This window comes from Symphalangus syndactylus, chromosome 8, assembly GCF_028878055.3.
Source record: "Symphalangus syndactylus isolate Jambi chromosome 8, NHGRI_mSymSyn1-v2.1_pri, whole genome shotgun sequence".
NCBI classification, from domain to species: Eukaryota; Metazoa; Chordata; class Mammalia; order Primates; family Hylobatidae; genus Symphalangus; species Symphalangus syndactylus.
This window is the reverse complement of record NC_072430.2, coordinates 84,574,705-84,600,628: the sequence shown is the minus strand read 5'-3', so window position 1 is coordinate 84,600,628 and position 25,924 is coordinate 84,574,705. Positions and strand designations below refer to the sequence as shown.

Here is a 25,924-nt window from a genome sequence, read left to right as displayed (position 1 = left end):
AGAGAGCGAGAGAGAGAGAGGTCTCTATCTGTCACCAAAGCTGGAGTGCAGTGGCGTAATCATGGCTCACTGCAGCCTTAAACTCCTGGACTCAAGGATCCTTCCATCTCCGGCTCGCTAGTAGCTGAGACTATAGACATGCATCTCCATGCATGGCTAATTTTAATTTGCTTTTTGTAGTGACAGGGTCTTGCTATGTTGCCCAGGTTGGTCTTGAACTCCTGGCCTCAAGTGATCCTCCCAACTCAGCTTCCCAAAGTGATGGGATTAGAGGGGTGAGCGACTGTGCCTGGCCCTGGGATAGTTTCTTACTTCAAAAGGTCTCAGGAAAGCAGCCTGTGTCAGACAAGAATCTTCCACCCTGGCTGTAATACTGTGGTTGCTTCCGTAGGACTGGTGTTGTAACCTGGGCAGTCTTCCCAAGAAAATATAGTGCAGGAAGGTCAGGTGTTTCCTAGGGGACCATGTATAGTAACTTGATACACACTGAGCCCAATGCGTGGTAAGCCAGCTTCCAGGTACAATTTATGTCCTAGTATAGATGGTGTTTCTTGCCTCCCCACCTGGTCCTGGGTGAAGGAATAAAAAAGATGATTTCATGCTTAATTCTCATGATTCCATGCCACCTTCTTCTTGAGAGCCTAACATGAAAGTTGTTTAATAATACACATCTTTCTATTTATATCCACAAATATCTACATAGCCTTAAAAAAAAAAAAAACTAAATAAAGCCCAGATCTAGAAGGGTTGCCTGTTTCAGCCACATTAACATGAATTACGTCTTTGTATGGTTTCCAAGAGTGTTAAAGGTTCTCACCTTTTCTAGCCACACCAGTGATCACCGTTTCCTATCCTTGGGTGAGTGATATTTCTATCTATAAAAATCCTAAATTCAATTTGTCCTATACAATGCTTCCCAATTAAATTTCTTTCTTAAAGTGTAACTCTTCTTGTGCCAATTAAAAATTTGTTTTGGTCCTCTACTGCATGTCAAATTGTGGCCATATGTTCTAGTTTTGAGTCTTCCTACTCATATTACAGCAAAACACTTCACGTAACCATAGTCTCACATATTCCTATAGTGATAAGGAATTAGATATCTCCTATTGCCAATCCAATCCAATCTAATGATTTTATTTCATTGATGAGGAATCAGACTAGAATTTTAAAGTTCTATTAGCATAGGTACTTTTCACATTCACTACCATATATTTAATGCTGAAATGAGTACCTGGCCTATCGAAAGCGCTTGCTAAATATTTGTTGCATGAGTTAAAAGTTTAGATTCATTTTTCTATTTCCAAGCTATAAATCAAAGTATGTATACAGGATCTGATTATCTCATCACAGCCAAAGTGAATATTGAAGCAAATTAAAATAAAAATCATACATCTACACTCATTCACCTAATATCAAGGTGCACAATATTATTACTATTTCAAAAATAATAATAAATATTTATTAAACATTTAGCATGTGCTGTATTTTGAATGACTGTCCCTTCCAAACTCGTGTTAAAATTTAAAAATTGCCATGGATAGTATCTGGAGATGGCACCTTTAAGAGGTGGTTAGGTCATAAAGGCTCCACTCTCACGAAGTGACTAACACTATTATCAGGGGAGGAGGATCTCCCTCTCTTGCTCTCTCTCTCACCTCTCTTGGCCATTCTTCCATATGATGATGCCTTCAGCCATGTTAAGACGCGGCAAAAAGGCCCTCACCAGATTCTGGCACGTGGATATTGTACTTGCCAGCCTCCAGAAATGTGATAAATACATTTCTGTTTAATTTATCCAGTTTCAGATATTCTGTTATAGCGGCACAAAATGGTTAGGTGTTGTTCTGATATTTTAAATATATTAATTCATATAATCTACAAAACAATCCCACAGTAGATATTAGTTTATGTCAATTTTACAAACAAGAAAACTGATCACAAAGAAACTAAATAACAAGTACACTGAGAGAAGAATGTCAGAAAATTTTGTCTGTAACATGTGTAGGAGCAGAGAGTATTACAGGTAACTAACTACCAGTTATCCAGGATTAGCATCTGATTTCATGGAAATGCCAGCATGAAGATAGCAAATTTGAAAGAACATTTAGGTTTGGGGGTGTGCATGTGTACTTTAATGTGTTTGGTTTGGGTTTTTATGTAGAGAGACCTTTAAGATATCCAAAGAAAAATATTAGGATGGCAGTTGGCTTAGAGGTCAGAAGAGAAGCCTTGAATGAGGATATAAATCTGGGAGTCAACGACTTACAATTTATATAGTATCTAGCTATGACATGCACATGCATATTCCCACATCCTCATACGTACATACATACATACATACACACACTCAGATACTAATAGATAGAACTATGTCATGCTGAACTATAATTTAGCCCAGCTTCTTAATTCAGAAAATACTGCCTTTTAATATTAAAGCTTGGGGATCTATATTCATTAAGTTTAGCTACTTGTAGCAGAAACCAGAATACAACTATTTCTCAGGTAACAAGTCAGGAAGAAGGTATTTTAGAGCTAGCGCTGGTAAGGGCCTCAAGTTTCTTATAGTTTCCTACTCTCCCATCGTAACTGTGACATTTGTATTTATTCATTGTGGTGTTACAATATTCCGGGCAGGAATAAAGAAGTGCAAAGTAGTGTGTACATCAGGAAAGCAAAGTATTTCATTTTTCATGGCCACCCCTAGAAACAAAAGTTCCTGGGAAACCAGGTTTTTTATCTGAGCATAATGTAACCCCAAATAAAATTGAGTTTATGTTTTTTTAAGAAAGGGAGCGTGAATATCAGACATTTGACATGTGCTGTGATTTGAATGTGCTCCTTGCAAAATTCAAGCATTAAAGCTTAATGGCCAATATGTCAGTAGTAAGAGGTGGAGGCTTTAAGAGGGGATTAAGTCACGAGGGCTCCAGCCTTCATGAATGGTATTAGGTGGCCTTACAAAAGTACCTGATGGAGAAAGTTTGTCTCTTTTGCCCTCCACCTTCCACCATGCGAGAGCACAGTGTTCCTCCCCTCTGGAGGATGCAGCATCAAGGCACCATCTTGAAAGCAGAGAGCTGCCCTCACCAGACAGTGAACCTGCTGGTACCTTGATAGTGGACTTATGAGCCTCCAGAACTGTGAGAAAATAAATTTCTCTTCTTTACAAATTACAAATTAGTCTGTGGTATTTTGTAATAGCAGCACAAATGGACTAAGATAGCATGTCTGCCAGAGAGTTGTTGGGCTTTAGAGCTTTAACAGAATTTGAAACTGCCTTACCACAATTTTCCAGATAAGATTAAAGTGATTTACTCCAGGCTACATTTTGAGCAAGTAGTACTGGCAAAAAATAAAACTGGTAAAAGCAGAACCTAGGTGTGCTGGCTGGTAGTACATTTATCATATCATACTGCAATATCAATTGCCTAAAATTTTATAATGCTAGTCCACAACCTATCCCAGAGCCCTCTATGTTCCACTTAACTCCCATAGTTCTCTGCATGAATGATCATTATCATATTTATCACACTCTTCTGTAATTATTTGTTAGTGAGTCTACTTGCTCTCTAAATTAAAAACACCCTCTGGAGCAGGAATCATGAGTTATTCATCTTTCTATCCCTTTCCTATCCTCCTCCCACTCTTATTCTCAGAGAACACTCAGCATATTGTAGATGGTTAATAAGTTTTTGTTAAATGAATTAACTTCACATAGAAGAATATAACCTCATGATTATATTTTAGTGTTGCCGATGGAAGGATATTAAACATTTTTACAGTGTTGATTTTTACCCTAACAGCCCCCAAGCCATTGACTAAAATCATTAATACATTATCATCATCATAGTCTCAGGGCTAGTGAAAGTCATCTGATTCAGTTCCTACATTCATGTAGTCATTTTTATCATCAGAGTCAACTAAGGGCCAGAGAAGTTACATTGCCCAAGGTTACAAGATCAGTAGGTGAAAAAGACAAGGCACAGGTTTCCTTCTTCTTGGGGCTATTTAGTGTCATTATTGTTGTTTTCAGTACATCACATTGCCAAAACTTTAATGTAATGATATATTTCACTTTTATATTTCATATGTTCAAAGTCTAAAATGTGCTATGCTATTTTAAAATATTGACCCTTTGATATATCTTTGGGTGAAAATGCAAAGGTTTTCACACGTATGATATTGTATTTGAGCAACAGCAAGTGTGCCAAAATTTATTATCAAGATTGAACTTGAGTTTTTCTATTTCTAGGGATTGATACTCATAATACATCTTTAGTGTCCCTCCAGGGCAGCTTAGATAGTCTACTTTTGGTTTATAATGGAAAAAAATAGAGGTTAAAATAAAGGCCAGAGCAACTGTCAGAAAGCATCAGTTTTGCTGCTATATAAACATATCCATTTACTTAAATTATGCTGGTTCTTAGCATCCACACTTTTGCTATATGCAACACAGTTAACACTATTTTCTCAGCACTTTACTCACTTGAAAATGAGAACATGTATTTTATATGATTAAATAAATTAGACAAGGCTAGGCTATAACATATAGTTCTTGTCTCCAAGACCTAAATGAAATCAGAGAAGTCTATTAAGAGGTAGACAGTAAGCATAAAGACCATTAGGTGCAGAGCTAAACATAATCTCATGTATTTCACATAGATATTTCATATCATATATATCAAATCTGTCTTATATATTTATAGTAATCTTCATCTTTTTGGTACTAGTAGTCATGTAAGCCCTATTTCCCCTGGATATAAGTTCACTCAATATAAATTTGTTGAATAAGAATGATTTTATATTTCTTTTTCTATTCAATGCAACCTACCGTGCGAGTGAAAAATTTGGAAGTTGTCTGAACAATGAGAAATAGTTGGGTAAGTCAAACAGAATCAACTGGAGTTTGCATGTGAGGGTTATGCCCCTAATCTGTTTAAAGAGTTAGAGCCTGGGATTCTGTTTAAAATATATATTCTTACTTCCATACTTGACCCTATTTGATCCTCTCCAAAACCTCGTAAGTTAAAAAAACAAGAGCAGGTTTTCTTATTTCTAGATGATGAAAATTAGGCTCAGGAAAGTTCTACAGCCTATCTAAATTCTCATAACTACCAAGTTACAAAATTGGAAAGTCAGAGGGAATAAAATCCAGAGAATTCTGCTTTGAAATTCTGGGCTCCTTTTACTTCACTACATTTTCCTGTCATTAGAAGTGAATCAGCCTGGGTTGGGGGGACAGAAACAACATACATCATAAGAGTTAAGCTGATGTTTTATAGATTTGTTTTAAAAATTATTTTTTAAACCAAGTTTGGTTACTAAACAACTATACTCAAGACAGGTAATCACTTAAAACCTCAATCATTTCATAAACGTATGAAATATCTGAATAGTAATTAGCTCTGTTACAGAATTGCTTTGATGTGCTACATTTAATGATTATTATATTTTTAAATTTATAATTGTCTAATATCTACTTACCTGTTGCTATGGGAAAAAGAGACCTTTTTTGTTACATGTATGCCTTCTAATCCTGCCTTTATATTGCTCTGTGAAAAGCTGATTAGGAGCAAAGTCCATTAAGATATATATTAAAGGAACTATGGGAAAATCAGTCAGAAAACCAACATAGGAAATTAAATGGGAAATAAATTTTTTAACATCTGTTCATTCTTTTTAAATTGTATACATTTCCTTTGCAAAAAGATTTTACAAGTCAGTTATAAACATGTACCAAGAAGACTTATTGTGAATAATTCAATACCTTCTTGCATACACCACTGCTCGCTCATAACCAACCTGCCCTCCAAATAATATTATGTAGACTACCACTATATTTGTATTTGTTTAGTGCTTTAAGAATTTTTTCCCATACATTATCTTTTTTTTTTTTTTTTTTTTTGAGATGGAGTTTCGCTCTTGTCACCCAGGCTGGAGTCGAATGGCACAATCTTAGCCCACTGCAACCTCCGCCTCCCGGGCTCAAGTGATTCTTCTGCCTCAGCCTCCCGAATAGCTGAGTTTACAGGTGCCTGCCACCACGCCAGCTAATTTTTGTATTTTCAGTAGAGACTGGGTTTCACCATGTTGGCCAGGTTGGTCTTGAACTCCTGACCTCAGATGATCCACTCGCCTCGGCCTCCCAAAGTGCTGGGATTACAGGCATGAGCTACAGCACCTGGCCATTTTTTTGACCTCTTTATATTAGTCGTGTGTCCTTTTATGTCTACATACCTACTACATTTCACTGATCATCTCTTTGTCTAAAATGTAAGCTTAGGAGTTATTCTTATATCGTAGAACCATGTTCAGTTTTGAGAATATAAAGAGTATAACATCTTAGCTAAGCAAGAAGATAAATGTCCTGAGCATCATGCAATTAATTTCATGACAAATATATCATAAATCATCCAGAATCTCCTCATTTTCTTATACCACAGAGACTTAAGAATTTCAGAAATGTAGTGATGTTATCATCATCCTTTGGTATTCAAAGCTGATTCTTGTTACCAATATCCTTATCTCTATCTCACGTTGCACCTAAAAAATGTTTGAAACTCTTGGCCCCACACAGACCAAGTCCTGTAACTGTTAATGGTTGTCATTTAAGGGTCTGTGCACCTCTATTTTTCATGCCAAGAGCTTTAATTAAACTTTTGAACTCTAAATGCCAGGTTAGTTGATCTGCTGCTATTCTTCCTCCTTTGTAGAGCTCAATTTCTCTGCTCGAAATTATGTAACTTTGTAATGTTTCTTCCATTCATCTTCATCCATCCACACATTCCAGTATTTGTGACTCCCCTGACCACTACTCTAACCAAAATCTGCTTTATGGAATTAGTATATAAATATTAAATTATTTTGTAAATTTAAGGCACCTTACCCCAAGTGTTTTAATAGCATGGTAACTCTAATTCTGGAATGAAAGACTCTTGAAGATATTGAAGGCATCAAATGAAAAGGAAAAATTTATAAGATGGTAGTGATGAAAAAAGTAAAGAGCTGAGAGCTTGGTTCTGGAGTACAAATTTGGCTGATTCCTTATCCAGATTAGAATCTGATCCTAAGAGCATTTTTCTCTATTCTTATCCTCTGACAGACATTCTAGAAAGATTAAGGGTGAGATCTTTGACACTTTAATTTAAAGCCAAAAAGCAATATTTGCGTTAAGAAGAATAATGTCAAACTCAGTAGCAAATGCAAAACATTTCAGCTATTTTATATCATTTAATGCTAGAAATATTCTGAAGAAGGAAATATATTCTTGGAAAAGAAAATATTGGAAATAGAGACATCCCTGGAAAAAAAGGTAATATACTTTTTAAAGTGCCTAATTCAAAATGATTCAAAAGGCACAGAACCTTTTCTCCTTTATCATTTTGCCTACATTCTAAAATGAAATCTTGCCATTTTTATTGTACTTAGAACGAGTATTAGATATGTTATTAAAATGTCAACCTAGAGATAAAAATGGGTCAAAGGCACCACCTTGATTTTTATCATTTTATGCCTTGAAAATTACAACTTAAAATATACAGTTAATAATCTTCCTAATGGACTACAGAAATACGAGTTATGTATATATCCCTTCTGATATACACTCTGTGGCACAGTGTATCTTCCAGATATATACTATCCTACATATGCTTTTTACAATGTAACATCAACACTTCAGTCAGGAGGTGAAGTCTATTAAATATATCTCATTTCTTTCTCTTTCCTTTTCCTCATTCTCTGACTTCTCTCTTTTATCTTCAGCCACTCTTGGAACCCAGCCAGCCACTCTGCTGTCAGCAAGTCCACACTAGCCATGTAGAAAAATAATACGGAAAGCTCCACATGGAGAGAAACTAACTCCCCCATTCAATAGCTAGTCAAAACAACCAAGGATAAGCAATCCTTCAGATGATTCCAGCTTCTAGCTATTGGGTCTTCCAACTGAGGCCCCAGATACTGTGGAAGAGAGGTAGGCTATCCCCTTTGTTCCCTATCCAAACTCTTAACCCACATGATCCATCAGGATAATAAATGGTTGTTTTCCTCAAATACATTTTACATAATTTGTTATAGAGTCAAAGTTAACAGAAACATTATCAAATTAGAACTAAGTACTTGGTGTTTTTGTTTTCTACTCTTGGCTTTTGTCATGAGTGCAATTTTTGATTATTATTTTTTTTTAAATAATGAAGCAGAGTATTATGTCATCTACTTCATTCCTTCCTTGCTTCTGAATCTCCTAGCCAGGTTCAATACACTTCCAGAGGCAGCACATGGCACAACCATATTTCAAGACTAAATGAGCAATTTAGAAACAACATGGGAACATATTTTGCAACCCTATCTGTGTTAGTACCCAGATGTAGAGACATTCAACTTATATCAACATACATTCAGGCCGGGTGTGGTGGCTCATAACTGTAATCCCAGCACTTTGGGAGGCCAAGGCCAGAGGATCACTTGAGGTCAGGGGTTCAAGACCAGCCTGGCCAACATGATGAAACCCCATCTCTACTAAAAATACAAAAATTAGCCATGCATGGTGGTGTGTGCCTGTAATCCCAACTACTCCAGAGGCTGAGGTGAGAGAATTGCTTAAACCTGGGAGGTGAAGGTTGCAGTGAGCCCAGATCATGCCACTGCACTCCAGCTTGGGCAACAGAGTGAGAATCCATCTCAACAACAACAAAAATACATTCATTGAGTATCTGTATGTGCAAAAGAAAAAAAAAATGAGGCGATTTATGTTAAGTAATTTGTACAAGGCATGCACTATTAGTTTCTTAAAAATGTACAACAATCTTATTACATAGGGCATCACCACAGATGTGACTCAGAGAAGTTAAATAACTTTTAAGATCTAACTACCAGTTGTTGGTAGAGTCAAGATTCAAACTCATATCTGCATTATGACAAATATATGACTTTTGCACCTTACCTTGTTTCTGTAATGGGATAATAATAGTAACAATGTCAGTGTTTGTCACATAAATTCAATGAAATTCATGGAAGTTCTCTAGAACATAGCAAACAATAAATATTAAAAATTAATGGTATTTTTATTATGTCATTTTTTTATTTTCTACTTGGTGCTAGATATTGTAAAAAACAAAACTTAGTAACACGTAGTCTTTACCTTCACTATATTTGCAAGATAGTGTTGGGAGTGTTAAGTTGGATCTATAGTGGGTTAGGCATTGTATAAATACACAGATAACTGTAATGTAAAATAAATTGTAATAAATGACTTAAGACAGGTATAAGAAAATGACTATATTCAGTTGAGATATCAAGAAATATTTTATGAATACTATGGTGCCAAAGATGAATCTTGATGGTTAAGATTTTATTTTAACAGAGAGGAAGAGATACTAATTTCATGTAGAAGGAACTGCATAATGAATGGATATACAAACATTGGGAAATTTCTCTAAAAATTCTACAAAGTTTAGTATTCCCGGAGAAAAGAGCTCATTAAATTTTTAAGATGGAAAGATTGGATATGTTTATAAGCTAGGGGAAGGAGTCAGTAAAAATTTTAAGAATAGAGACAGAGAAATGGCTATTCTAAAAACAGTAAGAATGGAATGGGTCGAGGAAGGTGGGAATGCAATTGTCCCTGAAAAGCAAGTGAAGCACCTCATTCTCAGAGACTGTAGAAAACTGGGATTATAGATTAGGTGACTGTGTATGAAACAGTAGGGAGTGGAGGAAGAATGTATATGGCGACTTCAAATCCTCAGTTTGATAGGAAAGGAGATTGTCTGAGTGGTGGAAGAGAAGAGGGCTTGAAGAGGATGCAGAAGGCTTAGAATGGTTTTGAAACTGAATAAAATAAGCAATTGAATAAGGATACATGCAAGGATTGAAAGTATTGTTCCCATGGTAAGTACTTATTGTTTATCCCCATGCTTTAGATTTTGAAAGCACAATAATAAACAAGGTAGGCACTGACTACACCTTCAAGACAGAGATTAGGTAAGTAAATGAAAAAATTACCATTCAATGTGATTACTGTTCAGGAACTTTGAATGGAAAGGTGTCATTTGAATATCAATAGGCATTAACCAAGCAATGAGAGAAAGAGGAGTAAAGAGTGCTGCAACACACGGCCTACTATATGCAAAGACCCACAATTACAGGAAGTCTGGTATATTCTATTTCACTGAGTATAGTGCCCTCTGGAAGTTCAGAGAGATACAGTTGAGGTGAGGAGAGGAGAGGCTAAAGAATAAGAAGGGAGGGCCTGACTATGTTGGTCTTTATATAGTACAGCAAGGAGTTTGGACTAAGCTCCCAAGACATTAGAGAAACGCTGTATGGTTTTATACAGGAAAAAAATCAGCTCAAATCTGCATTTTGAAAGATGTCTTGGTTAAAGCTCTCCATGGCAAAAAAAAAAAAAAAAGGAACAGAATACTGCTAGAGCTGACTTAAGCAAAAAGAAGAAATTTATTAACTATATATTATAATGTTTTTCAACCTTTTCCATATCCTGGCACAGATGGAAAATGATAATATTTATACAGCACCCTGGGGAAAACAGACAAGGCTGCTTGTGGCAGGAGGCAAGCAGCCTGGGGACTCCAGCTGCCCTGAGGCTAGGGGGTCAATATCTCAGCATACATCTGCAACAGACCAGCTGGAGAGCTCAGAGCCACTACATGAAATTATAGACTCAGGGATAAATCATGCAAGCAGAGACTGGCTGAGCCTCATGAGGCTAGCAACTTTAAAGCCATCAGAAGTCAGGTCTCTTTTCTCAGCCTCTCTCTCTGTCTAGGGCAATGTGGTTCTATCTCTGCTCCTTTTGGTATATAGATGCTTCCTTGTGCACATGGCTGAATCTGCCTCATATCTCCCACATATGCAAGTTCTTCCAGTTAAAGTATCCAATAAAAAAAATTTAACAGTCCTTAATGTTAACTCCACATTCCCAAGAAAAAGAATCTGATTGAACCAGTTGTCTATTCTGTCTGCATCTTTTGTTATCAGTAAGAAAGATGTCATATAATAAACATAGAGCCATGGAGGCCTACTGCCATGTGACTGGAGGTAATTTCTGAGAAGAGCTGCAGAAGTGGGCAGACTCTTGAGACCTCAGAAGAGTACTCTGGCTACAATAGGAAGCATGTCTAAAGAAAAGACTATATGGGATTCATGGAGATGCATTGAGAAGCTGTTCCAGCAAGCCAGGAAAAGTTGAGAATGGCCAAGGCAAGAGTAAGAGTATTAGTAATACAAGTACAGAGATTTGAGCAATAGTTTCAAGGCATAATTAATAAGATCTGGGGTTTGGTTATTCGAAGGTATAAAAAAAAAGAGCCAGATTTCTGGCTTGAACAACCAGGTGAAGGGGATGGCATCTTTCACTGATCGGGGACATGTGGGAGGAATAACAAGATTGAGAGACAGAAGAGTTTCACCATTGGATTGATATGTCCAATAGGCAGCTGGTTAGGAGATATTGGGGCTCAAAAGGACCATCTAAGAGGAATATAAATGTGGGAGTTTTTAAAATAATGACTAAAGTTTTGGAGTGAAATTGTGCAGGTACAGAGTTTAGGATGAGAATAAAAGCTGAGAAACAGTGGAAAGGACCCCAGGAAAAAAACATAGTTTGAGAAGTGGTCAGAGTAGGAGAGGCCTCCAAAGGAGATTGGGAAAGAGTACCAAGAGGGGAGAAGAAAGCACAAGAAAGAAAGAGGAAACTGAAAGAAAAAAGGAAGGATTTTTTTCTACAAATAGGAAGAAAACAGTAGTGCCAAATGTTGCTAAGAAGTAAAATAGAATATAGAATAAAAAGAGCTCCATGGATTTAGCAATAAGTGCCTTGGCAAGGAAGCCATCTAAATAGAGGAGTGAGTACAAAAGCCAAAATAGAAAGTATTTAAGAGTAAATGGGAGATAAAAAAGTAAAGCTTTAGCAAGAGTCATGGGAAATTTGGCTGTGAAAAGGCAGAGAGATATGCCAATAATCAGAGAGGGTTATAAATTGAGGGAGTGTTTTGTTTTGTTCTTAAATATGTCATATTAATTCCATACAATGGTGTATCTGGCAGGCATCTCCAAGCTAAAGAGTGGAGATGAAATGGTGGCAGTAACAAAAAGCGTGCCAAATCTTTTCTACCTGTGCCTAAAAATGCAGAGGATAATGCTGAACTGCAGGATTTAGAAGTTCATTCTCTGGTCACTGAATGTGTCAGGTCAATGAAGCCTTCAAGGTGCCAACAGAGATCATGGTCAGGTGGACCCATATATGAACTCCACCAACACATTGAGAGGATCCTTGCTGGAAAGGAACAGGCTGTTCCTAAAACAAAATCTGGTGTTTCTCAGAAGAAAAAGATAACCCAAAAGGAACTAAAGAAGAAAAATTTAGGACAGAAAATACAAAGCACACAATTAATGCAAATAAAAACAAAATAAGAGGGAAGGATAGGTGACAATTGATAGGAAGTATGAGATAGAGATGTGTGTGTGTGTGTGTGTATGTGTCTGTGTGTGTGTCTGTGAGTGTGTGTGCATGTTGTATTGCTTTTATAGAATAGGAGAGAACTAAGAATTTAGGAGAACTAAGAATGGGAGAAAACTAAGAATTTACGATTATGCCCAGGACATAGTAGATACTCAATACATGCAGTAATGAAAAAAAGAAAAAGAAAGGAAGGTAAGGAGAGAGGGAGGGAGGCAAGGAGAAAGGGAGGAAGGGAAAGAAGGAGGCAGGGAAGGTGGGAGGAAGAAAAGGAGGAAGGAAGAGAGGAAGGAAGGAAAGGGAGGGAGGGAGGGAGGGAGGAAGGAAGGAAGGAAGGAAGGAAGGAAGGAAGGAAGGGAGGGAGGGAGGAAGGGAGGGAGGGAGGAAGGAAGGAAAAGTGTCTGCAGGCTCAATACTGGGACTCCCTGAAAGTTGATGTCATTGAAGGTATACCAAAAAGAATAAATACATAATGGACCAAAATCCCAGTGTAGATTGAAAAGTATGATGTATAGAACCTATACATTTATTTTTAAAATGACTGAAATGTGGCTTTAATAGGCAAAAGATTTCTAAAGAGAAAAATATACATAAAAACAAGGATGATAATATCTGAAATAGTAAGACAAGCCCCAGAAAACAAAGGCTGATAACACCAAAGATAATTGTAGTGTCTTTAGAATGGTGCTGCTGGGGTGAGCTGAGCTACTCCTCCTTGGCTTTCATAAACAATAAAGTAAAAGTAAAACATAGTTCCCAGAATCTGTTGGCTATTTAGACAAGAAGCTAAACTATAATCTCTAATGAAATCCAGATGTGACAGAATGTTGAATTGGACTGTTTCACTCCATTTTGGGGCTGAAGCCTCAAAATAATAAAAATCACATTCGAATTTAGGTACAGCTAAAAATGCATGACTTCAAAGGAGTAGTCAAAAACCAGTTTTGTGATTGTTAATCTCTTATCCTCATTTAGTGCATAAAAGATTTGGAAGTTTGAGAGCAAAGTTGGATAAAAAACGATTGCTAGCGAGTTAATGTTCTCTGGGATTTCCTCCCCAAGAGGGAGAAGTCAGAGAAGAGGTGTCTCTTTCTTACTTCATTCCTGGGAAATAGGGTTTCTTGAACACCATGAGGAGAGTTTGATGTTTCCCTGGTGCTTCAGGTGACACAGCAAGTGGCTGTCTAAGAAATCAAGGTTCATAACAGTGTAGTGAACTAAGTGCCCTGGGAATGGAAAAAGGGGGACAAGACTGCATTGAGTCTGGCCTGCACTCCATGTTATTATGGCAAAGGGGATGAATGTTTCCTATAGACCAACTGTGGGTCTCTTTCAACAGAGAAAACACAAGCATTTTTAAGACCATCCCTTAAGGTATAAAATAACTTGACCAGAAAGAATTTGGAGGTACTCTTCTGAAAGCAGAGGGGACTTTAGTGACAATATAAGAAATCAGTTCAAGAAAAATATTACTTCTGTCAAGGCTACTACTCATGAGAAATCCTCAAAGACTGTGCTCCTCTGTGGAACTCACCAAAGTGATACATGATGAAAACGATTGCAGTGCTCAGAAACTGGTGACACCAAACAGCTTAAATTCAAGAATACATCTTGAATGTTTTCTCTGAGTGAAATTTTTATGCCCTTCTTAATTTTACCTCCTTTGATCTCATCCATATGCCAATCGTGGAAGGGTCAGAAACTGTTAGAAAGATAGAAAAGGGGATGGAGTTTCTAGATTGGGAAAGAGAATCGTGCCAAGCTTTTTTCTTCATTTCTCACTTCAGGAGACCAACCTGGGTAGTTCCAAGGAGAAACAAAACTAACCTAATACTAAATTTGAAGTGTTAATTATTATACCTGAAAGAATATATTAATTATGGGAATGAAACTGTGATCTCTGCCTTGAAGTGGCTGGGAGACTTTTCATTATTCTGTGTGTGACTGGGATGTCATGATTTTGGTTTGCCCAAGATTTCGTCAAGGGGCAGGCTAAGTACCAACCCCATGCAATAGGTCTGAACAGTGAACAAAGGGGAAAATCAAGTGGTTTCTCATTGTCCCACAAGAGCCTCTTCTTCATCAAGATGTCTACACGGTATTCATAATCCACCCACTACTTGTTCTCTTTTCCCAGGCAATAGAAAAACAGACATGTCTAGTATCTTAAAAGTTTTATCTGTCTTTAAACTTGAATTTTAAAAAGCAATAAAGGGATGAAAAAAATCAGGTGAAACCTGAAGTAATTTTATTTTATACAATATTGAAACAGGTTGTTTTCATTTATTTTCTAGAAGAAGAGAGAGAAAGTTTGTAGGAGAACTATATGAAATATAGTTCTATATGATATAATCTTCTGTGATATAATCTTCTGTGCGGAATATAACCATACATACATGAATCACTTTCCTCCTTTAATGCTATTTTAATGCTTATTCTAAAAACATATTTTATTAATTAAATCAGCTCAGTGAAACACATTTGTTAGGAGAATAGTTATTATGTAAAATATTAATGTTAAGCGCTATCTCTGCTCTGGCTAACTGCAGTTTCACAGACTAAATTATTTGTTCTAGGTAAAGTCCCATGTTGTTCACTTTCTCCTAATACAAGCCTAAATTATAGAATGCTGATATCCATGAGAAATACTTGAGGAAATGAAAGCAAATATCTGGAGGTGAACTAAATTCTCTCCCTATGCAAGGCAACCAACAAAATACTAAAGTTGAATATTAGAATTTGAGGAGTCTTCCCTATCAAAATCAAGCACTGACATTCATGCAGTGACTGCTGTGGGCATTTGAAAATCAACAGGTTGGCATTGACTGAGCCATTCTTGCAGTAGAATGTTTCTGCCATGTATTTTTCACCAACATTTTTTGTAGAGGTCATTTAAGGCTTTAAATCTTAGAGAACTAAAAAGTAAGTTTAATTTTTTTTCCTGTGACAGATATACTAGTTCAATTTTTCACCTGAGGCACAATGCTCTCTTTTATTTCTCTTTTCTTATTGTGGTAAAAACATTTAACATGAAATCTACCCTCTTAACAAAACTTTTTTAGTGTACAATGCAGTAGTGTTAATTTTAGGCATTAAGTTGTACCTCAGATCATTGGAACTTATTCATCTTGCATAACTGGAACTTTGTATCTTTTAAATAGCAACTTCTCATTTCTCCCTACCCCTAGCCCCTGAAAATCATCATTCTACTCTCTGCTTCTATGAGTTTGACTACACAAGATACCTCATATAAGGGGAATCATGTGGTATTTGTCCTTCTTTTACTAGCTTATTTCACTTAGCACAGTGTCAAGGTTCAACCTTGTCATCTCATATGGTAGGATTTCCTTCTTTTTTAAGGTTGAATAATATTTTATTGCATGCTGTATTTTCCTTATTGATTCATCTGGTCAGCGGGCTTTTAGGTTATTTTTGCATCTTGCCTATTTTGAATAATACTGCAATGAACATGGCAGTGCAGGTATCTCTTTAAGATAATGGTTTAAATTCTTTTGGATATACACCCAAAACTGGGATTGCTATATCATATGGTAGTTCTATTTTAAATTTTTTGAGAAATCTCCATACTGCTTTCCATAATGGCTGTATCCTTCTGTATTACCACCAATGGTGTATAAAGGTTTGAATTTCCCCACATCCTCACCAATGCTTGTATTTGTTTTCGAATTGCTATCCTGACGGTGTGAGGTGAAATGTCATTGTGGTTTTGATTTGCATTTCCTTGATTATTAGTGATGCTGAGCATTCTTTCATATGCCTGTTGGCCATTTGTATGTCTTCTTTGGAGAAATGTCTATTCAAATCCTTAGCCCATTTTTCAAATGGGTTATTATTTTTTATTATGTGTTTTTTTTTTTTTTTTTTTTTTTTTTGCTACTGGGTTGTAGGAATTCCTTGTATATTTTGGACGATAATTCCTTATAAGATATATGGTTTGAATATTTTCTCCCATTCTATATGTTCCCTTTTCACTTTATTGATTGTTTCCTTTGCTGTGCAGATGCTTTTTAGTTTGATGTAGTTCCCCTTGTCTAATTTTGCTTTTTTTGCCTGTGCTTTTAATGTCATATCCAATTAATCATTTCCAAGGCTAATGTCATGAGGCTTTTCCCCTGTGTTTTCTTCTGGGAGTTTTATAGTTTCAGGCCTTACATTTGAGTCTTTAATCTATTGTGAGTGGAGTTTTATTAATGTGTAAGATTAAAGTATATTTTCATTTTTTCTTCTTGTGGATATCCAGTTTTCCCAACACCATTTTTTTTTAAGAGACTAGCCTTTTCCCATCATGTATTCTTGGAACCCTTGTCAAAGATCAATTGCCTGTATATGCATGGATTTATTTCTGGGCTATTTTATTCCATTGTTTTAAATGTCTGTCTTTATGCTAGTACCATATTTTTTAAATTACTGTAGCTTTGTAACATATTTTGAAATCAGAACATGTGGTACCTACAGCTTTGTTCTTTCTTGAGATTGTGTTGGCTATTTAAGGTCCTTAATGGCTCTAAATGAATTTTAGGATAGATTTTTCTCTTTCTGTAAATAATGCCATTGGTATTTAAATAGTGATTGCATTGAATCTGGAGATTATTCTGTGTAGTATGGCCATTTTAATAATATTAAGGCTTTGAATTTTAATAATATTAAGGCTTTCAGTCCAAGAACACAGCATTTTTTTATTTATTTGTGTCTTCTTTAACTTCTTTTATCAATATTTTATAGCTTTTAGTGTAAAAGCCTTTCAATGTCTCTGCTAAGTCTATTCCTAAGTGTTTTAGGGTTTACTACATGTAAGATTATGTCATCTGAAAACAGAGATAATTTCCTTCTTTTCTAATTTGGATACCTTTTATTTATCTTTCTTGCATAATTGCTCTGGCTAGGACTTCTATGACTATGTTGAATAGATGCAAGAGTGGATAGTTTATCTTGTTCCTGATCTTAGAGGAGAAGCTTTCAGTTTTTCACCATTGAGTATGATGCTAGCAGTGAGCTTTTGATGTATGGCCTTTATACTTTCCCATTGCTGAGCCTGTGGGGGATGGGTTATGGTAACTGTGTGCTAGTCCAAACATCATTTTTATTCTCATTCTCCCCCCAGGCATTTAGAATATGCTATATCCTATAAGTGCTTTGACATGAGAGAGATAAGAGCAAGTACCTTCGGAAACCCATGAAAATTTTGAGGCATTGCATATGCAGTCCAATTATTTCCCTCCCCAGGGAGAAGCTGGGAACTAGGGGTTTTCTTCTGATCTTCTGGTCTTCTGCCAATAGTAGAGGTAATGGTGAGATGATATCTTGAACTTTCCTACTGGTTTCAATGTGGCGGATTTTGCCCTGTACAAAAGGGCAGTGGAAGAGTGCAAGAGCCTCCCAACTAGTCTATGGACTTCTCACAAAGGAAATTTGTACATGTATTGTTGAATTGGTGTATTCTTTGGGTGAACGAGAGTCCAACTTTATTTTCTGCTGTCTTACTGATGTCATTCCTTCCATAATGCTTTCTTAATTCTTTCCATAATATTTGTGTTTCTATGATGCTGAATTTTTTGCTGAGTTTGAATAACAGAGTAAAAGGGAAAGCTACAGTAATAATGTTTCTTATAATAATTTTCTTACTTGAAAAATTAACTACAAATATTATATATTATGCCTACTTAAACAAAGTCTTACCTGTCTTATTAGAAATTTCTTTTAATAAGTTTTCTTTCAATGGTAGTTGTTCTTTAATGCTATAAAGTAGAAAGGACAAATATTATGGTCAAGGGGCCAACTGGGAACAGAATTTAAACTGACCTGAATTCAAAAGCCTGATCTAAACTCCAAACAAGTATTCTTTTTTATGTTCTACTAAATGGAAACACTTCTTATTCATCATAAATCTAGAAGTCACATGTTCAGTCTCTACTTCTAAAATCCATTTCTTAACTTGACATGGGGTAGGAAAAGTACAGAGGCAGTGTTTCTTATTACCACTTAGCAGTGTCTCTGGGAAGAAGTTAATAACTGCTTAGCTTGGAGTTTTTATCTTCTTCCAGAGAATGCCTTTGCATGGAAGCAATAAAGTAACTTCCCTCTGTAATCATAAGAAATAAAATATACACACAGCACTGGAACTAGGAGCCCATTTATTTCCTCTTTCTTGTTTTCTCAATTCATACTCCCCAGAAAAGGAATATATAACATCCACAACCACAGAATGCATCTCTTATTCAAAATGGAACCAAGGTCCTCCTTTAAGTACCAATGTCCTTGCAATGGCAGTTACCTCCCTACTCAGTAAGTCATTTTATTGCTAGGATGTTGAGAAAAAAATTCACCTTAAAAGCTCTGCTCCACACCAAAAAACATTAGAAATTTCATGCCAGAAACTTGAGTACTTTGTGGCCCATGAAGTTGGAACTCTATGTTTCCAATTTATGTAATTTATGTAATTTATGCCCTCAAAGACTTAGTTTTTAAAACAAAAATTTGATATGGTTCTACAGGAATTCCTTTGGGCCTCTTCCCTTTCTTCTTAGCTTTCCTACTGCATAATGCGTGTCAGATTGTTCGCAGAAACTCTTGGACGAGCTGTGCTATTTACCGTGTTGCCTTATTTTTCATGCCTACCACCTGTTAAAGCCCTGTGATTTCAGATTGTTCATTCATTTCATACGTTACCTCTGTTAATTATAAGCAACAAAAACAAAGGCAAGCATCATTTCTGAAGGCCTTGATTATAGTATGAAGTGGGAATTTAGTAGTTAACACAAGAGACATGGGCCTTGTCATTTATGTCCGAGTAGAAGAAAAAGATGTTAAACCACCATTGATATTAATTATTTGAGTACAATTGAGGGAAGTGCTATGAATGGTGATATGCGGGACTGTGAAAAGGGCATAATGGTGAATCTGTGCTAATTTGGAGTGCTGGGTGTCAGGGAGTCAATGGGACAGGGGCATTCCAAGAAGAAGAGGTGACAATGTGAGGAGCATGAATGGAAAGTACTGATGCACTTCAGGAAATGAAATAAATCATGGTAACTAAAGTGGGTGTGAAGCTCTAGGATTCCACAAGATGTTACTAGACTGGGGAAAAAACAAACAGGAGGGGGCATTTGTTTTAAACTTTACATACCCCACAATGTTTGCACTTGCAGTGATGGATTATTACTGAATGGCCCCAGCAGCAGTTTCATCAACAGTCTTATAGCTTTGTGTGACTGTGCTCATTTAGACAAGTGCATTCTCAGTTTTTCTGTGAGATAGGGGAAGTCAATGATAAAAGGTGAACACTGTATCACACAAAAGGGAGGACAGCAGATTGATGACATAAACATCTCCCTCTCAAATTGCCTACCGCAACCTCTTCTTATTGTCAATGATTGGCCATTAAAGGTGACTAAGCTCTATTTGTGCAATACAAAATTATGGGGAAATTTTTATTCTAAAGAAGGTATTTTTGTGTGTCATGACTCAGTTTCTCTCATGCTGATTTGCTGTTGCTATAAATGTTGCTGAATAAGGATTATGTAGATTAGAATTGAATTACATTGTGAATTTTTCATATTTTTGTGATTTTTCCTTCATTTGTTATTACTATGAATTGTATGCTTGTATTCTCCCAAAAATGTATATATTGAAACCTTAATCCCCAGTGGGATGGTATTAAAAAGTGAGGCCTTTGGGAAATAATTAGGTCATGATAGTGAAAGAGTCATGATGGGATTAGTGCCCTTATAACAAGAGAAATGAGAGATCTTTCTTCTTTTTCTGCTCTCTGCCATGTGAGAGTGGATACAAGAAGATAGTCTTCTGCAAACCAGGAAGCAGGCCTTCAACAGACACTTGCTATGCCAGTACCTTGATGTTGGATTTCCCAGTCTCTGTAACTGTGAGTAATAAATGTTTCTTGTTTAAGCCACCCAGTCTATGATAATTTGTTATAACAGCCCAAATGGACTAAGAGGGTTATTTATTATGTCATTTGTTTTAAGCTTCATCAATGTTTACATTGTCCAAAATGTCAGATATTCCAGTAAGGTAATTTTTGAAGACAAAGTTGAGATGGTAGAGGAGGATTTTAGGCCTAGGCTTATGGATAATAAGAATTATAAACTTCTAAGTCATTTCACTGTACTAGTGCAAAAAGAAACACAAAACAATTTCATTACAATAAAAACTAGTTATCAATGGGTTTTACATGGATTGTTTATCCAAGTTGTATTCTGTGGTGCAGGTGCATCATTTGCACATCATTTCCTGCATCATTTGCTGCAGGAAAATTAAAAAGACGTGAGCACAAATCATAGCCATTTTATAGGTAAAGTTGTTGATTATTTCAAATTGCTATTGGAATCTCAGAATAAAAGTGAAATTTTGTTTAAAAAAGTCACATTTAGTGAAAAGGCTCAGGAAGCAAGTTATTTAGTAATTAAATATGTTGCCTAAAAATATGAAAAAATTGATGTACTTGATGAGAACCTAATAATACTAGCATAGACATTTATAGTGAGGAAAATGATAGGAAGAGTTGCAATATGAGAATTTGAAAAGGTTCTATATTACATGGTATGCTAAGTTATCATATTGTTGACATGCCACAGGATGCTAAAGAACTTTGGGGTAATAAACAGCACATCTTCCCAATGCAGGTTGACGACTCAACAGATTTCATCAATAAGTGTCTTGTTGTAGCATTTGTATCATTTCTAAACGGTGGTGAAATCCAAGAAAACTTTGTTCTACTGTACCTAGCTTACCCAAACAGCAAATGCCAAGATCTATTTAATGTTGTGCCATCATATATGGAAACAAAAGGCCTGTCCAAGAGGACCGTGTTGGCATCTATGCTGATAGCACCATGCACCTATTGTGAAAAAAATGAAAATCCTAATGTTGTCATATTCATTGCCTTCTTTACTGAAAGATGCTTCTTCAAAAAGTCCTCAACATGAAATAAAAAAGTCCTATGTGATGCTATTAAAATGGTTAACTTTATTAAACAAGACCAGTTCACTCAATAATTTTTAGAAACCTGATCAAAGACATCGTAAGTCTGCTCCCTACGGAAATCCGTATACTTAATAGAGAAGGAGTTCTCTGTAGGGAGTTTGAACTGAAAGCTAAATTGCAGGAACACTTGCAGAAAGAACACAGAGGCCAGATTTTATTAAGGGCTTGTATGATGAAGAATAGCTGCAGACACTAACCTGCTTAGCAAACATTTTTCATCCCATGAATCAGTTGGACAAGTCTCTGCAAGGTCCTGAAGAAAATGTTTTGATGTCAAGTGACAAGATGTTTGGCTTTAAAAGAAACAGAATCATTAGAAACAATCATGTTGAAACAGGAAACCTTGAAATGTTTCCCATGCTGCTTGGATTTGCGAGTGAGAAAGGTTATCAGTCAGTCTCTAGCCTTACTGAAATCCACCTGGAATAACCACAGAACAAAATTGCCTTTTTTTCCCCATCCCATTCAACACAAGTACCTGGCCAGGTGAGGGCCCTTTCTCTGCCACTCGTGCTCAGTCTAAGAACTTCATTTTTTAATATTTCTGAAATGAAAAGCAAGCACGTGTTTTCCATTATTTTAGTCTATGCATGTGTAGGCCTATAACAGAGATCAAGAAACTAATGTACATATATAAAAGTTTTATTAACTGTCTAGGCCTACATTTGTGCCTGATATGTGGCTCAGTAAGAAAATGTTTTCAAAGTCTTATATAAAATGATGCGTAAGCTATATTTTTATTCCTAGTTCTTTCTCTTATGGTTTTGATAGCCTTACTATTCAACATTGCCAGTAAATTTTCATGTTGAAATAACATTAATTAAAATCAGTTTATAATATTTAATTAAGTGAAATTTACAAAGCCAATTCTCAGAAAAATTAAATCTCATTTTGGCCCAAACCAATTATTTAAAAGAAACTTATTATGGTCTGTCTTATAATTTTTTTTTAATTTATGAAAATGAGTGAATGATAATTTCAAACAGTAAGATAAACTTAACTGTTTTTTTTTTAAGGAAAATTTGAATAAAAGGTCACTTTTATCTTTTAATAAAGAAAAATGTACAATTATTCTTGTATGTTCAATATAGCACATAATAAATCTCATTAGCATTTTAAATAGGAAAAATTATAGTACAGCATTTAGGCATACTTGGATATATTTTTTTAAATCAACCATAAAATTATTAAATAAAGAAAAGCTAGTTTCCTTTACCTACAGGCTGGCTTGCATTAGAGTTAGAGCACTTGTAGAGAGGTAGAACAACATGACAGTAGGAGGATATACTGGCCAAAATAAGCAGATCCACAAAAAAAAAATCATTCTTCACTCAAAAAGCACTGACAATTTTAATGCATTATTTTATGTACAATTTATGTCCACACTAACATGCTATGAGCTGTAGATACAATATCTTTATATAGGATTGTCTGAAATATAAGAAGTATTTCAAGGCATCTCAGAGATAAAAAAACATTAAGAAAGGCTGGGCTAGTACAGAGCAAGTAGAAGGTTGACATATACTAGATGAGGCTCGGGCTATAGGTAATGACAAGGTCTGATGTGGAGCTAAAGAAAAGTACATATATTAGAAACTCATTAAAACCAAGAGAACTTGGCCCTATATTGTACATAGAGGAGAGGTTAGGGTTAAAAGGTGCAAAAAATGAGTTCTATGTTTGTGGTTTACAAGACTGAATGGATAATTGTACAATATGAGGTTCTAGTGAATATTAGAAAAAGTCCAAGCTTGGGAGATAAGATCAATTGTTCAGTTTAGGCATATTCATTTTGAGGCACCTATAAGACATGAGAAGGAAATGTGATAAAGGTGTTTGGATAGATAGACCTAGAGCTCAGAGTAAAGGTTTGAACTAGAGAGATCATGTTGGGATTCTTTTTGATACAAGGGTCAGTCAGTTACAGCTCTGATGAAATGACATGGAGAGAAGGCATTGAATTAGAAAAGATGGGAGCCTCAGAATGACCACTGAGGATTGAATAAGGGACAGACAGAAGGAATGGCCAGAGAAGTATTGGGGGAAGTAAAATGACCGTGGTGCCCTAGAAACCAAGAACAAAGAAGGTTTCAAGCAAGAGAAAGTGGTTAGCAATGTTGCACACTGCTAAGGGAACAAGACTAGTCAGGACTGAGCATCTTGCCCACTAGACTTTTCTAACAAGGAAGTAAAAGTCAGCATAAATATGAAGAGGTGTGTTGAAGTTGTAGGTGCCCAAGCAAAATCAGGTGAGGAAAGAAGTAGGGAATGAGCAAATGGGATGCAGCAACATGAGAAAACCACGAGAAGTTAGGTTGTGGAGAGTAGAGAGATAGAGGCTAGCTGGTAAGCCTTTCCTTAACATTGGAAGGCCTGAAATGAGGGTGGGAATGGAGGCCTATATGCTGTATTTCTAAATATTTAAATGTTATAAATCAAGTGAACACAGTGTTAAATAAAAGGTCTATCATCCTACCTTTTAACATGTGTCTTTATAGGAATCTGGAAGGCCAGATAGCACCAAACAGCCATTCACACTTAGGAATTTTTGGTCTCTTCAGATTTGTGCACTAGAATGTCCAGCATAAGGAGTGATAGCCCCAAGCCTCTGTCGCTGGCCAGTGATTGGTTCTTTCTCTCTGATCCCATGAGGTACCTCACAGTCCTGCATGAGGACACCGCTGCCTGAATGTCCAAGCTGTCTCCAAGCTCTCCTGAAAATTGCCTCCACTTGACCACATCTCACACCCAGGCATAGTATGGCCTATGCTTGGGAAGGGGAGACAGAAGCCTGTGCAGGTCTTAAAGGTGGAGTTGGGGTCTCAAGTACTTGAAGCATGGCCTAGAAAGAGGGATGATGAGCTCTGGGTGGACATATCTGCTTGAGCCTGTGGACACCTGACTCTGTAAAGAGCTGCCCCAGTAGCTCAAGTCAGGTCTAGATCCTCTAAAACACAGGGTTTATGTCAGAGATCTCTCTTCCTTAGTTCTGAGGGCAGTATTGCTAGCTAGAGAGAGGGGTATGTTAAAACCATGGTCACATTTTTCCTCTTTTGAAAACAGACTATCCTTCTTGGCAGGTAAGCAGAATGGCCTGCTTTTACTCCAACATTTTCTGTTCAACGTAATCCAGAGGAGGAAATTGACAAGCTGTAGCACAGCTTCAAATGAAATGGGCTGGTTAAGAAATTCTTGTAAGACATCAGTTTATGAGCTATTTATTCAAGTTCACTGAATAAACAATTTACAAATCACTTTTCATTGAGCTTGATGCAGCACTCTGAAGTAAATGAATATGGAATCTCTACCAGGCTTTCAGTGCAATATCAGCCCGGCCTAAACAGAGGATGCTGAATTTATGCTATAAATCTAACTCTATTTTGCTATATTTTGACTCTACTTTGTTGTTGTTGTTCCTGAGATTTCTATAAAGGCTAGATCTACATTAGCAGAATAAATGTAAACAAAACCAAAAACCACTGCAACAATTACTTGCCACAACAATATATTTCAAGCAAGATGATTTAGGCTTAATTATCCACACAATTAGCTTATTTTTCTGCTTCATTTTAGTTGCATAAAACTGTCCAAACATAGAGATTTTTTTCGGTCTTGTTCTTTTTAAAATTTGACAGTAATAGTAGATAAAAATGTAAATGTCTTATACTGTCCCGCTAAATGTGAAATTGATAGATTTTCACCCAAAAAGATTGTCAATATGACTTATATTTTTCTTTATATAAATATAATTAATTTACTACATACAATGTTTTGATATAATATCTCATACAGATTTGGGAAATATCTCATTTATCACATTAAAAGAGATAATACTTATGTCCTACTACTCTTTATTTACTTAAAGATACAAAGAGGGAGATAAATCATTTAGGCAATCTGTATATTCAAGTGTTGTTCTACTGTTAGAGAACAAGACAACTGGAAGAAATTATCTGGCATTTATCAAATAATTAGCTATTTTGAAAATTAATAAACTGGAAGAATCAGGGGTTAAAGATATGAAACGAAGCTGTGGCCGGTTATTTAACAATAATGAATTGACCTAAAGGTTAATCAATGAAAACTATTCCCAGAAAGTCTCCTGTTACAGAGAGGGGTATTTTAAAATATGGTTTTATATAACTAGATTATATGGTATATACGTGCCTTAGAAATTATTCCCAAGTTTCTATTTTTCTCACATTTAAAGTAGAGTAAAATAAGAGGCTCCAAAATACCATTTCGAACTCTCATAAGTTATTTGATAATCAGAATGATTTCAACAATTTTGATCACATTAGTAATTGCTTTTCATCATTGGGATAAATCCAGCTTTTGAAAAGTATTGACAATAAGGCCACAGACAAAGGCAGACTCATTTAGTAACAATTAAAAGTAAAGGGAGCAGAGATCTGCAGCCAAGAATCA

The 25,924-nt window shown here is 36.1% G+C and overlaps 2 long non-coding RNA genes across 2 annotated transcripts in view; both read left to right on the top strand.

Moving 5' to 3' along the window:
* Nucleotides 1-1,640: 1,640 nt before the first annotated feature.
* On the top strand, nt 1,641-7,964 carry LOC134737409 (uncharacterized). Its single transcript, XR_010122297.1, has 4 exons — nt 1,641-1,767; nt 4,840-4,880; nt 7,241-7,312; nt 7,762-7,964. It is a non-coding gene; the product is annotated as an uncharacterized lncRNA (long non-coding RNA).
* Nucleotides 7,965-9,761: 1,797 nt separating this feature from the next.
* The window catches only part of LOC134737408 (uncharacterized), a 33,266-nt gene continuing 17,103 nt past the window's right edge, over nt 9,762-25,924 (top strand). Inside the window, exons 1-2 of the long non-coding RNA XR_010122296.1 lie at nt 9,762-9,885; nt 10,996-11,229. This is a non-coding gene — a long non-coding RNA (uncharacterized lncRNA). The remainder of the gene's footprint in view (nt 9,886-10,995; nt 11,230-25,924) is intronic.